At 25.5% G+C, this 15,521-nt stretch overlaps 1 long non-coding RNA gene across 1 annotated transcript in view; it reads left to right on the top strand.

Annotated features, from left to right (window-relative positions):
- Positions 1-6,571, top strand: part of LOC128644144 (uncharacterized) — a 33,425-nt gene extending 26,854 nt beyond the window's left edge. Inside the window, exon 2 of the long non-coding RNA XR_008399931.1 lies at positions 6,202-6,571. This is a non-coding gene — a long non-coding RNA (uncharacterized LOC128644144). The remainder of the gene's footprint in view (positions 1-6,201) is intronic.
- Positions 6,572-15,521: the final 8,950 nt, after the last annotated feature.

Here is a 15,521-nt window from a genome sequence, read left to right as displayed (position 1 = left end):
TGTAATTATCTGTGCAATGTTAGCCGGCTATTGCTCAGAATGCAGCGTGTACGCCCATAATCCTAGGAGAAGGGATTGTTATACACGCTGTATTCTGAGCAATATGAGGGGTATGAAGCTTTGTATCTGCTAAATGTATCAACATACCTCATATGTTTGAGGGCTCGTTTGTGAGTGTGCAATTGTTATTTTATATATATCTGAATAAACTGTGACTTTTACCACTACACTTAGATCGTGGATGCGCTCTGTTTTTACTTCTCTCCTAGAGAACTAACCCTGTCTACATCATGTTTTGAAGCCTGGGAACAGACACCACAGGGCATATAAGGAGCAGCAATCCTAGACTGGATTTTGGATTAAGTACAAGAGTCCTTTTATTCACATAGTGATAGTACATTACACTATCTTTTTTATATTTGCGGACATTTGATTACCTATATTTTTCGCACTTTACTTATGTTATATATTTTTCTTTCTGAATGGGTCATTTGAATTTTGGGCTTCGCATTTTTTACTCTCTCACTATATGAGCAGTGCATTTATAGACCAATAGCCCTATATATAGTTATTTCTGTATATCTATACATTACTATATCTTATTCATATAAGAGTATTTGTTTAGCTGGGGTTTTCTCTCTTAGCTATCACATTATTACTAATACTTGTGGCGCCGTCCATTTTTTGGATTTGTACGTAAGCCTGTTGCTAGGATATTTTACCATAAGATATGGAGTAAATATCTTTATTGGTGTGAATCCAGGGGCTACTCATGGAGTAGGGTTCGGATTCCTAGGATTTTGCCTTTCTCCAAGAAGGCTTGGAGAAGGGATTATCAGAAGATTTCTGCTTTATCTTTTTTGTTTCACAAACGTCTGGCAGATGTGCCAGAGGTTCAATCTTTTTGTTAGGCTCTGACTAGAATCAGGACTGTATTTAGTCCAATTGCTCCTCCTTGGAGTTTAAATTTAGTCTTAGAGTGCTTACAGGGGTTCCGTTTGAACCTATGCATTCCATAGATATTAGGTTTCTTATCTTGGAAAGTTTTATTTCTTCTGTTCGCAGAATATCAGAGCTTCAGCGTTGCCATATAATTCCCCTTATCTTATTTTCAATGCTGATAAGGTGGTCTTGCATTCGAACCTGGTTTTCTTCCTAAGGTTGTTTCAGACAAGAACATTAATCAGGAAATTGTTGTTCCATCCTTGTGTCCTAATCCTTCTTTTCTGAAGGAGCGCCGGCTACATAATTTGGATGTAGTCCGTGCTTTGCAGTTCTACTTGCAAGCTTTTAAGGATTTTCGTCAATCATCTTCTTTGAAGTATCTTCCATTTTGCATATGTGACTGCTGGACCTCAACCTCCTAAAGGTCTTACGGCTCATTCCACTATGGCCTTTGTTTCCTCATGGGCTTTAAAAAGATGATGCTTCTGTTGGACAGATTTGCAAAGCTGCAACTTGGACTTCTCTTTTTCAAAATTTGATTCTTTTGCCTCAGCTGAGGCTGTTTTTTGGAGAAAGGTTCTTCAAGCAGTGGTGACTTCCGTTTAGGTTCCCTGTCTGGTCCCTCAAGTTTCATCCGTGTACTATAGCTTTGGTATTGTATCCCACAAGTAAGGATGAAATCCGTGGACTCATCGTATCTTGAAAAAGAAAAGGAAATTTATGATTACCTGATAAATTTATTTCTTTTTCGATACGAGTCCACAGCCCGCCCTGTTCTACTGAGATAGGTTATTAACTTTTTGTTAAACTTCAGACACCTCTGCACCTTGGCTTTTCCTTTCTCTTCCTAACTTTGGTCGAATGACTGGGTTGGGAGGGAAGGGAGGAGCTATTTATACAACTCTGCTGTGGTGCTCTTTGCCTCCTCCTGCTGACCAGGAGGCGATATCCCACAAGTAAGGATGAAATCCGTGGACTCATCGTATCGAAAAATAAATTTATCAGGTAAGCATACATTTCCTTTTTTTCCCTCATAGTTGAAAAGAAAAAACGTAAACATAAGCAGAGGAATCAAACTGAAGCAGCTGCCTGATGAACTATTCTACCAAAAACTGCTTCTGAAGAAGCAAATACATCAAAACGGTAGAATTTAGTAAATGTATGCAAAAAAGACCAAGTTGCTGCTTTGCAAATCTGATCAACTGAAGCTTCATTCTTAAAGGGGCAGTCTAGTCAAAATTAAACTTTCATGATTCAGATAGGGCATGTAATTTGAATCAACTTTCCAATTTACTTCTATTATCTAATTTGCTCAGTTCTTTAGATATCCTTTGTTGAAGAAATAGCAATGCACATGTGTGAGCCAATCACACAAGGCCTCTATGTGCAGCAACCAATCAGAAGCTACTGAGCATATCTAGATATGCTTTTCAGCAAATGATATCAAGAGAATGAAGCAAATGAGATAATAGAAGTAAATTAAAAATTGGTTAAAATGACATGCTCTTTCTAAATCACAAAAGAAATAATGTGGGTTTCATGTCCCTTTAAAAGCCCACGAAGTGGAGACTGATCTAGTAGAATGAGCTGTGATTCTCTGAGGCGGGGCCTGACCCAACTCCAAATAAGCCTGATGAATCAAAAGCTTTAACCAAGATGCCAAGGAAATGGCAGAAGCTGTCTGACCTTTCTTAGAACCAGAAAAGACAACAAATAGGCTAGAAGTCTTCCTGAAATCTTTAGTAGCTTCCATATAATATTTCATAGCTCTTACAACATCCAAAGAATGTAAGGATCTCTCCAAAGAATTTTTATGATTAGGACACAGAGGGAACAACAATTTATCTATTAATGTTGGTAGAATTCACAACCTTGGGTAGAAATGTAAATGAAGTCCGCAAAGCTGCCTTATCCTGATGTAAAATCAGAAAAGGAGATTCACAAGAAAGAGCAGATAATTTGGAAACTCTTCCAGCAGAAGAGATGGCCAAAAGGAAAAACACTTTCCAAGAAAGTAGTTTAATGTCCAAAGAATGCATAGGCTCAAAAGGAACAGCCTGTAAAGCCTTCAAAACCAAATTAAGACTCCAAGGAGGAGAGATTGATTTAATGACAGGCTTGATACGGACCAAAGCCTGTGCAAAACGGTGAATTTCAGGAAGCTTAGCAATCTTTCTGTGAAATAAAACAGAAAGAGCAGAGATTTGTCCCTTTAAGGAACTTGCAGACAAACCTTTATCCAAACCATCCTGAAGAAACTGAAAAATTCTAGGAATTCTAAAAGAATGTCAGGAGAATTTATGAGAAGAACACCATGAAATATAAGTCTTCTAAACTCGATAATATATCTTCCTAGAAACAGATTTACGAGCCTGTAACATAGTATTAATCACTGAGTCAGAGAAACCTCTATGACTAAGCACTAGGCGTTCATTTTCCATACCTTCAAATTTAATGATTTGAGATCCTGATGGAAAAACGGGCCTTGAGACAGAAGGTCTGGTCTTAAAGGGAGTGGCCAAGGTTGGCAACTGGACATCGGACAAGATATGCATACCAAAACCTGTGAGGCTACGCTGGAGCTACCAGAAACACAAACGATTGTTCCATGATGATCTTGGAAATCCCTCTTGGAAGAAGAACTAGAGGCGGGAAGATATAAGCAGGTTGGTAATGCCAAGGAACTGCTATCGCATCCATTGCCTCTGTCTGAGGATCCCTGGACCTGGACAGGTACCTGGGGCGTTTTTTGTTTCGATGTGAAGCCATCAGATCTATTTCTGGAAGACCCCACATCTGAACAATCTGAGAAAACACATCTGGATGGAGCGACCACTCCCCCGGATGTAAAGTCTGACAGCTGAGATAATCCACTTCCCAATTGTCTATACTTGGGATATGTACCGCAGAAATTAGACAGGAGCTGGATTCCGCCCAAGAAAGTATCCGAGATACTTCTTTTATAGCTAGGGGACTGTGAATCCCACCCTGATGATTGACATATGCCACAGTTGTAATATTGTCTGTTTGAAAACAAATGAGCAGTTCTCTCTTCAACAGAGGCCAAACCTGAAGAGCCCTGAAAATAGCACAGAGTTCTAAAATATTGATTGGTAACCTCGCCTCTTGAGTTTTCCAAACCCCTTGTGCTGTCAGAAATCCCCAGACAGCTCCCCAACCTGAAAGACTTGCATCTGTTGTGATCACAGTCCAGGTTGGATGAACAAAAGAAGCCCCTTGAACTATACAATGGTGATCTAACCACCAAGTCAGAGTCGAACATTGGGATTTAAGGATATTAATTGTGATATATTTGTATAATCCCTGCACCACTGATTCAGCATACAAAGCTGGAGAGGTCTCATATGAAAATGAGCAAAGGGGATTGCGTCCGATGCTGCAGTCATGAGACCCAAAACTTTCATGCACAAAGCTACTGAAGGGAATGATTTCGACTGAAGGCTCCGACAAGCTGAAACCAATTTTAATCGTCTCTTGTCTGTTTAGAGACAGAGTCATGGACACTGAATCTATCTGGAAACCTAAAAAGGTGACCCTTGTCTGAGGAATCAAGGAACTTTTTGGTAAATTGATTCTCCAACCATGTCTTTGAAGAAACAACACTAGTTGATTCGTGTGAGATTCGGCAGAATGTGAAGACTGAGCTAGTACCAAGATATTGTCCAAATAAGGAAACACCGCAATACCCCGTTCTCTGATTACAGAGAGTAGGGCACCAAGAACCTTTGAAAAGATTCTTGGAGCTGTCGATAGGCCAAAAGGAAGAGCGACAAATTGGTAATGCTGGTCTAGAAAAGAGAATCTCAGAAACCGATAGTGATCTGGATGAATCGGAATATGAAGATATGCATCCTGTAAGTCTATCGTGGACATATAATGCCCTTGCTGAACAAAAGGCAGAATAGTCCTTATAGTCACCATTTTGAAAGTTGGCACTCTTACAAAGCAATTCAAATTTTTCAGATCCAGAACTGGACTGAAACGGAACTAGTATGATTACCCCTGAAAGCTCCAGATCTGAAACACACTTCAGAAAAGCCTGAGCCTTTACTGGATTTGCTGGGATGCATGAGAGAAAAAATCTTCTCACAGGAGGTCTTACTCTGAATCCTATTCGATACCCTTGAGAGACAATACTCTGAATCCATTGATTTTGGACAGAATCTGCCAAATGCTTTGGAAAAATCTTAATCTGCCCCCCACCAGCTGAACTGGAATGAGGGCCACACCTTCATACAGACTTGGGGGCTGGCTTTGGTTTCTTAAACGGCTTGGATTTATTCCAACTCGAAGAAGGTTTCCAATTGGAACCAGATTCTTTGGGGGAAGGATTGGGTTTCTGTTCCTTATTTTGTTGAAAGGAACGAAAACCATTAGAAGCTTTAGATTTACCCTTAGGTCTTTTATCCTGAGGTAAAAAAACTCCCTTCCCCCCAGTGACAGTTGAAATAATCGAATCCAACTGAGAACCAAATAAATGATTACCTTGGAAAGAAAGAGAATAGTAATCTAGACTTAGATACCATGTAAGCATTCCAATATTTGAGCCACAAAGCTCTTCTAGCTAAAATAGCTAAAGACCTAAATCTAACATCAATTTTTATGCTATCAAAAATGGCATCACAGATAAAATGATTAGTATGTTGAAGCAAGCGAACAATGCTAGACAAATCAGGATCCATTTCCTGTTGTGCTAAACTTTCCAACCAAAAAGTTGATGCAGCTGCAACATCAGCCATAGAAATGGCAGGCCTGAGAAGATAGCCAGAATATAAATAAGCTTTCCTTAGATAAGATTCAAGTTTCATATCTAAAGGGTCCTTAAAGGAAGTACTATCTTCCATAGGAATAGTAGTAAGTTTGGCAAGCGTAGAAATAGCCCCATCAACTTTGAGGATCTTTTCCCAAAACTCCAATCTAACTGCTGGCAAAGGATACAATTTTTTAAACCTTGAAGAAGGGATAAAAGAAGTATCAGGCCTATGCCATGGCACAAACTTACTTCTCCACCTCCATAGGGAGGCAAAGTTTGTAAAACTGAATTGTGGGTGTGGTGAGGGGTGTATTTATAGGCATTTTGAGGTTTGGGAAACTTTGCCCCTCCTGGTAGGATTGTATATCCCATACGTCATTAGCTCATGGACTCTTGCCAATTACATGAAAGAAATTTTGCTTTTATTTCCTGGTTTCTTTCTATTATCATTGTTTTTCACACTTTTTATTTTTTACTTTTAGGGTTTGCTTCAGAAACAGAAAGAGTTGGAAACCGGTTTGATACCAGATATTTAAATCTAGATGGCACCTACGTTGGGAACTCTCCTTTTTTTTGCACCAAGCTCCCTACAGTGCATATAGGAGTGTGTATCTATGTGTATATATGTATATTTATTAGAAGATATTCATGTATTCTGATGTTTGTATTATGAATGTAAATATCATACTAGATTGTAAGCACTAGAACAGTGTTGTGTGATCTTCATGTATTTGCTGCTGTGGAATGTGTTTACAGTATTTATATTGAACTTCTCATATGAGTGTGATGTGCAACTTTTTATAGAATGTCTGTTAATTCTTTTTTGATAAATAAATATTTTTTTTAAATTAATGTTGTGTATTCTAAAGCATGGTTATTAGTACAAACCAGGAAGAAACTTAAATCATGTGCAGTTTTACTTAAAGGGACAGTCAAGTCATACTTTCCAAATTACTTTTATCATCAAATTTGCTTTGTTCCTTTGGTATTCTTTGTTGAAAGCTAAACTTAGGTAGGCTCATATGCTAATTTTTAATATCTTGAAGGCCGCCTTTAATCTCTGCATTTTGACGGTTTTTTACAGATAGACAATGCTAGTACATGTGTGCCATATACATAACATTGTGCTCACTCCTGTGGAGTTACCTAGGAGTCAGCACTGGCTAAAATGCTAGTGTGTCAAAAGAACTGAGATAAGGGGGCAGTCTGCAGAGACTTGGATACATGGTAATCATAGAGGATAAAAGTATATTAATATAACCGTGTTGGTTATGCAAAACTAGGGAACGGATAATAAAGGGATTATCTATCTTGGATACATGGTAATCATAGAGGATAAAAGTATATTAATATAACCGTGTTGGTTATGCAAAACTAGGGAACGGATAATAAAGGGATTATGCAAAACTAGGGAACGGATAATAAAGGGATTATCTATCTTTTTAACAATCTACATTCTGGAGTAGACTGTCCCTTTAAGAAAAATACCTTAAGTTATTGGTAGCTGTAATGAAAGATATGAGCAAGACTTTTGGAATTACTGCTCAGTATTGACGTATTATGTAGCACTATGGGCTAGATTTATTAAAGCTGAGGCGTACAGGTTATAGATTATAATTATACAGTTCATATTCATGAAAGGTTTCTTCTACCACATGACTGGTATACAACCTGTTTCTAAACAAAGATCTATATTTTCTGACCAGTTACTGAATATATGGATCATTCCCTTATTTTTTACTTCTGAAGAAAATGACAATGGTTTATTCTATATGGAAGATGTGATGCATTTTGTGATTCAACACAAAAAAAATTGAGACAAATCTTGAGAAATGTGTGTTATACCCCACCATGGTGGAAAATTGACCAAGGGAAAGACCTCCATGAATTTTTACAAGCACAGGCATAAATGGGCACTACTACACATAGACATTGTGTTCTTTTTCAGTTAAAGCTACAGTAGCGGTTGACAGATGTTGCTCAGACAGTTCCTATCAGCTAATTAAAATTAACCAATCTACTTAAAATAGTTATTCAAGAAGAAACTACATGTGTGCCCAAATATTTATGAAATATCACTAGAATTAAGTGATATCTAACTATGTCATTGGTTATAGAGGATGTGAGCAGGCAGCGCATGCATGCTTTGAGAAAGGTGACCTTGTGTTGCCTAGCACTTAAAGGGACATGATACCCAAATGTTGAAGCACTTAAGTGATGCATCATAGCTGTAATAAGCTGACTAGAACATTTCACCTGAATACAAAAGGAAGATATTTACTTCAAACTTAAAGTGAAGGTAAACTTTGGTGAATGAAAGCCCCTTTTAAAAAAATACTATTAAAAATGGGCACTTTCATTCATCAAAGTTTACAAAGCAGCTGTTTTTATTAAAAACTTACCTTTGTTCTCACAGCCAGATCAGCTTCCCCCTCCTGGAAATCCTCTCTTCACACGTCAGCAATGACTAATCTGGCTTCATCCAAACACGGCTTTCCCCCCAGGGTGGTCATTGCCTGAGGCCATGCTGTGATTGGAGGAAGCCGGATTAGTCATTGCTGACGTGTAGAGAGGATTTCCAGGAGGAGGTAGCTGTTCTGGCTGTGAAAAGAAGAGAGGTAAGTTTTTAATCAAAACGGCTGCTTTGTAAACTTTGAATGTAAGTGCCCCTGTTTTTAATAGTATTTTTTTAAAAATTGTCTTTCATTCACCAAAGTTTACCTTCACTTTAAGTATTCACACCCAACTGTAAACAGTCAATCAGTATGCTAGTCCCAAGACTTGCAAGGGAGTGTACATCAGGCATGTGCAGGCACAGTCATGTTATTTTCCTATTTTGTTACTATGTAATCTCAGTGAAATCTTATGCGATCATGGCTCAGCAATGCCGATTGGCTATTTGTTTTTTCCAACTTGGAGCTGGACAGTAGTTGAAGTATAACTGTTTACACAACACTTTGCTCTGGTGAGCTGAAGAAATTGTGAGATAAACTATCTTCCTTTTTTTACCTAGAGATGTTAAGATGATATTTACATATCAGCGTTTTACAGTTATGCTCTATCACTTTCAAGGAATTTAGCATATGAGTTCTATGACCCTTTAAGGACAGGAAAGAGGCTGTGGGCGGAGCCTGGTCTGTGTGTGTGTGTGTGTGTGTGTGTGTGTAGTGAAGTAGCTCAGCCTAACGGGTTCTTCTACTGTGTATTTACATGATGGGTAGAAATAAGGACAGCCGTCCCTTAAATTTTTACTTATCTAGGCCCACCCTAGCTAATACCAGTTAGATGAATACAAAACAATGTTAAAAAAGGATGGTAAAAAGACAAAAGAGAGAAATATACTGCACAATGCATTGTAATATTCAGGTTGAAATAGTGGGGTAAATTCATGTAGAATAATTCATGTAGAATAACAAATGACATAATTTATGTAAGAACTTACCTGATAAATTAATTTATTTCATTTTGGCAAGAGTCCATGAGCTAGTGACGTATGGAATATACAATCCTACCAGGAGGGGCAAAGTTTCCCAAACCTCAAATTCCCTATAAATACACCCCTCACCACATCCACAATTCAGTTTAACGAATAGCCAAGTAGTGGGGTGATAAAATAAGGAGTAAAAAATAATATAATATTAAAATAAAATAATATATTAAAATATTATATTAAAATCAAATATTATATTAAAATAAAATAAATTCAAAAATCAAATATATTATATTAAAATAAAATCTTATATTAAAATAAAATCTATTATATTAAAATTAAAATGTATTAAAATAAAATATATTAAATTAAAATCTTATATTAAAATAAAATAATATATTAAAATAAAAAATAAATAATATATTAAAATAAAATATATATTAAAATAAAATAAAATATAATAAAATATATTAAAATAAAATAATATATTATATTAAAATAAATTAAAATAAAATAATATTGTTATATTAAAATGAAATAAAATATTATATTAAAATGAAATAATATATTACATTATATTAAAATAAAATAATATTTTATATTAAAATAATATATTATATTAAAATATTATATTATATTAAAATAAAATATATTAAAATAAAATTATATTATTTTAAAATAAAATAATCTATTAAAATAAAATAAACTATTAAAATAAAATATATTATATTAAAATAAAATATATTACAATAAAATAATATATTATATTAAAATAAAATAAATATATTAAAATTAAATAATATATTAAAATAATATATTAAAATAAAATAATATTATATTAAAATAAAATATTATATTATATTAAAATAAAATAAATAATATATTAAAATAAAACAAAATAATATATTATATTAAAATAAAATATTAAATTATATTAAAATAAAATATAATAATATATTATATTAAAATAATATAATATATTATATTAAAATAAAATAAGATTATATTATATTAAAATAAAATAAGATAATATTTTATTATATTAAAATAAAATAATATATTATATTAAAATAAAATTATATTATATTAAAATAAAATAATATATTAAAATAAAATAATATATTAAAATAAAATATAATAAAATAATATTATATTAAAATAATATATTATATTAAAATAAAATATATAAAAATAAAATTAAATATTATATTAAAATATAATAAAATAATATGTTAAAATAAAATACAATATTATATTAAAATAAAATATAATAAAATATATTAAAATAAAATAATATATTAAAATAAAATATAATAAAATATATTATGTTAAAATAAAATATATTATATTAAAATAAAATTATATTATATTAAAATAAAATATAATAAAATAATATATTATGTTAAAATAAAATATATTATATTAAAATAAAATAATATATTATATTAAATTAAAATAATATATTAAATTAAATAAAAAATAATAATATTATATTATCTTAAAATAAAATAATATATTATATTAAAATAAAATATTATATTATATTAAATAAAATAATATATTAAATTAAAATAATATTATATTAAATTAAAATAAAATTATATTATATTAAAATAAAATATTATATTATATTAAAATAAATAATATTATATTAAAATAAAACAAAATAAAATAATATATTATATTAAAATAAAATATATTAAATTAAAATATATTAAAATAAAATAAAATATTATTTTAAAATAAAATAATATATTAAATTAAAATAAAATAATATATTAAAATAAAATCATATTATATTATATTAAAATAAAATAAATAATATATTAAAATAAAACAAAACAAAATAATAATATATTATATTAAATTAAAATAATATTAAATTATATTAAAATAAAATATAATAATATATTAAAATAATATTATATTATATTAAAATAAAATTATATTATATTAAAATAAAATAAGATATTTTATTATATTAAAATAAAATTATATTATATTAAAATAAAATAATACATTAAAATGAAATAATATATTATATTAAAATAAAATAATATATTAAATAAAATAATAGTATATTAAAATAAAATATTATATTAAAATAAAATTATATTATATTAAAATAATATATTATATTATATTAAAATAAAATATAATATATTATATTAAAATAAAATACAATAAAATAATATATTAAAATAAAAAAATATATTTTATTAAAATAAAATACAATAAAATAATATACTATATTAAAATAAAATAATTTTATATTATATTAAAATAAAATAAAACAATATATTATATTAAAATAAAATAATATATTATATTAAATAAAATAATATTATATTAAAATAAAATTTTATATTATATTAAATTAAATTAAATAATAGTGTATTATATTAAAAATAAATAAAATAATATTATATTAAAATAAAATTATATTAAAATAATATATTATAAAATAAAATAATATATTAAATTAAATAATAATATATTATATTAAAATAATATTATATTATTTTATATTAAAATAAAATTATATTATATTAAAATAAAATAATATTATATTAAAATAAAATAATATATTATATTAAAATAAAATACAATGAAATAATATAATATTAAAATAAAATAATTTTATATTATATTAAAATAAAATAATATTATATTATATTAAAATAATATATTATATTAAAATAAATTAAAATAATATTATATTAAAATAAAATAATATATTATTTTAAAATAAATTAAAATAATTTTATATTAAAATAAAATAATATTATATTATATTAAAATAAATAAAAATAATATTATATTAAAATAAAATTAAATATATTATATTAAAATAAATTAAAATATATTATATTAAAATAAAATAATATATTATGTTAAAATAAAATTATATTATATTAAAATAAAATAAAAATAATATATTATATTACAAGAAAATAAAATATTACATTAAAATAAAATAATATATTAAAATAAAATTAAATAATATATTAAAATAATATATTAAAATAATATTATATTATATTAAAATAAAAATATATTATATTAAAATAAAATAATATATTATTTTAAAATAAAATATATTTTAAAATAAAATAAAATAATATATTAAAATAAAATAAAATTATATTAAAATAAAATATTACATTAAAATAAAATATATTAAAATAAAATAATATTATTTTATATTAAAATACAATAAAATAATATATTATATTAAAATAAAATAATATATTAAAATAAAATAATATATTATGTTAAAATAAAATAATATTATAGTAAAATAAAACATTATATTAAAATAAAATAATATATTATATTAAAATAAAATAATATATTAATATAAAATAATATATTAAAATAATATATTAAATTAAAATAAAAAATTAAAATTAAATTATATTAAAATAAAATAAAAAAATAATATATTATATTAAAATAAAATAATATATTAAAATAAAATAAAGTAATATATTATATTATATTAAAATAATATATTATATTAAATTACAATAAAATAATATTATATTAATATAAAATGATATATTAAAATAAAATAATATATTAGAATAAAATAATATTATATTATATTAAAATAAAGTATTATATTATATTAAAAAAATCAAATAAAATAATATTGTATTATATTAAAATAAAATAAAAAGTATATTAAAATAAAATATATTATATTAAAATAAAATATATTAAAATGCAATAAAATAAAATTATATTAATATAAAATAATATTATATTAAAATAAAATAATATAGTAAATTAAAATAAAATAAAAAAATAAAATTATGTTAAAATAAAAAAAAAAATAATATATTATATTAAAATAAAATATATTATATTATATTAAAATAAAATACAATAAAATAATATACTATATTAAAATAAAATAATTTTATATTATATTAAAATAAAATAAAACAATATATTATATTAAAATAAAATAATATATTATATTAAATAAAATAATATTATATTAAAATAAAATATTATATTAAATTAAATAATAGTGTATTATATTAAAAATAAATAAAATAATATTATATTAAAATAAAATTATATTAAAATAATATATTATAAAATAATATATTAAATTAAATAATAATATATTATATTAAAATAATATTATATTATTTTATATTAAAATAAAATTATATTATATTAAAATAAAATAATATTATATTAAAATAAAATATTATATTATATTAAAATAAAATACAATGAAATAATATAATATTAAAATAAAATAATTTTATATTATATTAAAATAAAATAATATTATATTATATTAAAATAATATATTATATTAAAATAAATTAAAATAATATTATATTAAAATAAAATAATATATTATTTTAAAATAAATTAAAATAATTTTATATTAAAATAAAATAATATATTATATTAAAATAAATAAAAATAATATTATATTAAAATAAAATTAAATATATTATATTAAAATAAATTAAAATAATATTATATTATATTAAAATAAAATAATATATTATGTTAAAATAAAATTATATTATATTAAAATAAAATAAAAATAATATATTATATTACAAGAAAATAAAATATTACATTAAAATAAAATAATATATTAAAATAATATATTAAAATAATATTATATTATATTAAAATAAAATATATTATATTAAAATAAAATAATATATTATTTTAAAATAAAATATATTTTAAAATAAAATAATATATTAAAATAAAATTATATTAAATTAAAATAAAATAAAATATTACATTAAAATAAAATATATTAAAATAAAATAATATTATTTTCTCCTGTTAAGTGTAGTCAGTCCACAGGTCATCATTACTTCTGGGATATTAACTCCTCCCCAACAGGAAGTGTAAGAGGGTCACCCAAGCAGAGCTGCTATATAGCTTCTCCCCTCTACGTCATACCCAGTCATTCTCTTGCACCCAACTAATAGATAGGATGTGTGAGAGGACTGTGATGATTATACTTTTTCCAAATTTTACAAATTTGACACTTTTGCTTCTTCGGAGGCTGTTTTTGGGAGAAAGGTTCTTCAGGCAGTGGTCCCTTCGGTATAAAGATCCTGCCTGTCCCTCCCGTCATCCGTATACTTTAGCTTTGGTATTGGTATCCCAGAAGTAATGATGACCCGTGGACTGACTACACTTAACAGGAGAAAACATAATTTTTGCTTACCTGATAAATTCCTTTCTCCTGTAGTGTAGTCAGACCACGGCCCGCCCTGTTTTTTATGGCAGGTCTAAATTTTTAAATTATACTCCAGTCACCACTGCACCCTATAGTTTCTCCTTTCTCGTTTGGTTTTCGGTCGAATGACTGGGTGTGACGTAGAGGGGAGGAGCTATATAGCAGCTCTGCTTGGGTGATCCTCTTGCACTTCCTGTTGGGGAGGAGTTAATATCCCAGAAGTAATGATGACCCGTGGACTGACTACACTACAGGAGAAAGGAATTTATCAGGTAAGCATAAATTATGTTTTATATTAAAATACAATAAAATAATATATTATATTAAAATAAAATAATATATTAAAATAAAATAATATATTATGTTAAAATAAAATAATATTATAGTAAAATAAAATATTATATTAAAATAAAATAATATTATATTATATTAAAATAAAATAATATATTAATATAAAATAATATTATATTAAAATAAAATAATATTATATTAAATTAAAATAAAATAAAAAAATAAAATAAAATGATATTAAAATAAAATAAAAAAATAATATTATATTATATTAAAATAAAATAATATATTAAAATAAAATAATATATTATATTATATTAAAATAATATATTATATTAAATTACAATAAAATAATATTATATTAATATAAAATGATATATTAAAATAAAATAATATATTAGAATAATATTATATTATATTAAAATAAAATATTATATTAAAAAAATCAAATAAAATAATATTTTATTATATTAAAATAAAATAAGTATATTAAAATATTATATTAAAATAAAATATATTAAAATGCAATAAAATAAAATTATATTAATATAAAATAATATTATATTAAAATAAAATAATATATTAAAATAAAATAAAAAAATAAAATTATATTAAAATAAAATAAAAAAAATAATATATTATATTAAAATAAAATATATTATATTAAAATAAAATAATAATATATTATATTGTATTAAAATAAAATAATATATTATATTAAAATAAAATAATATTATATTAAAATAAAATTATATTATATTAAAATAAAATAATATATTATATTAAAATAATATATTAAAAAAATAAAGAAAAATACTATTTATATTTTATTAAAATAAAATAATATA

This window comes from Bombina bombina, unplaced genomic scaffold (genome assembly GCF_027579735.1).
Source record: "Bombina bombina isolate aBomBom1 unplaced genomic scaffold, aBomBom1.pri scaffold_733, whole genome shotgun sequence".
Lineage (NCBI taxonomy): Eukaryota > Metazoa > Chordata > Amphibia > Anura > Bombinatoridae > Bombina > Bombina bombina.
The sequence above is the reverse complement of the archived record's forward strand: the minus strand, read 5'-3'. Positions and strand labels throughout refer to the sequence as shown.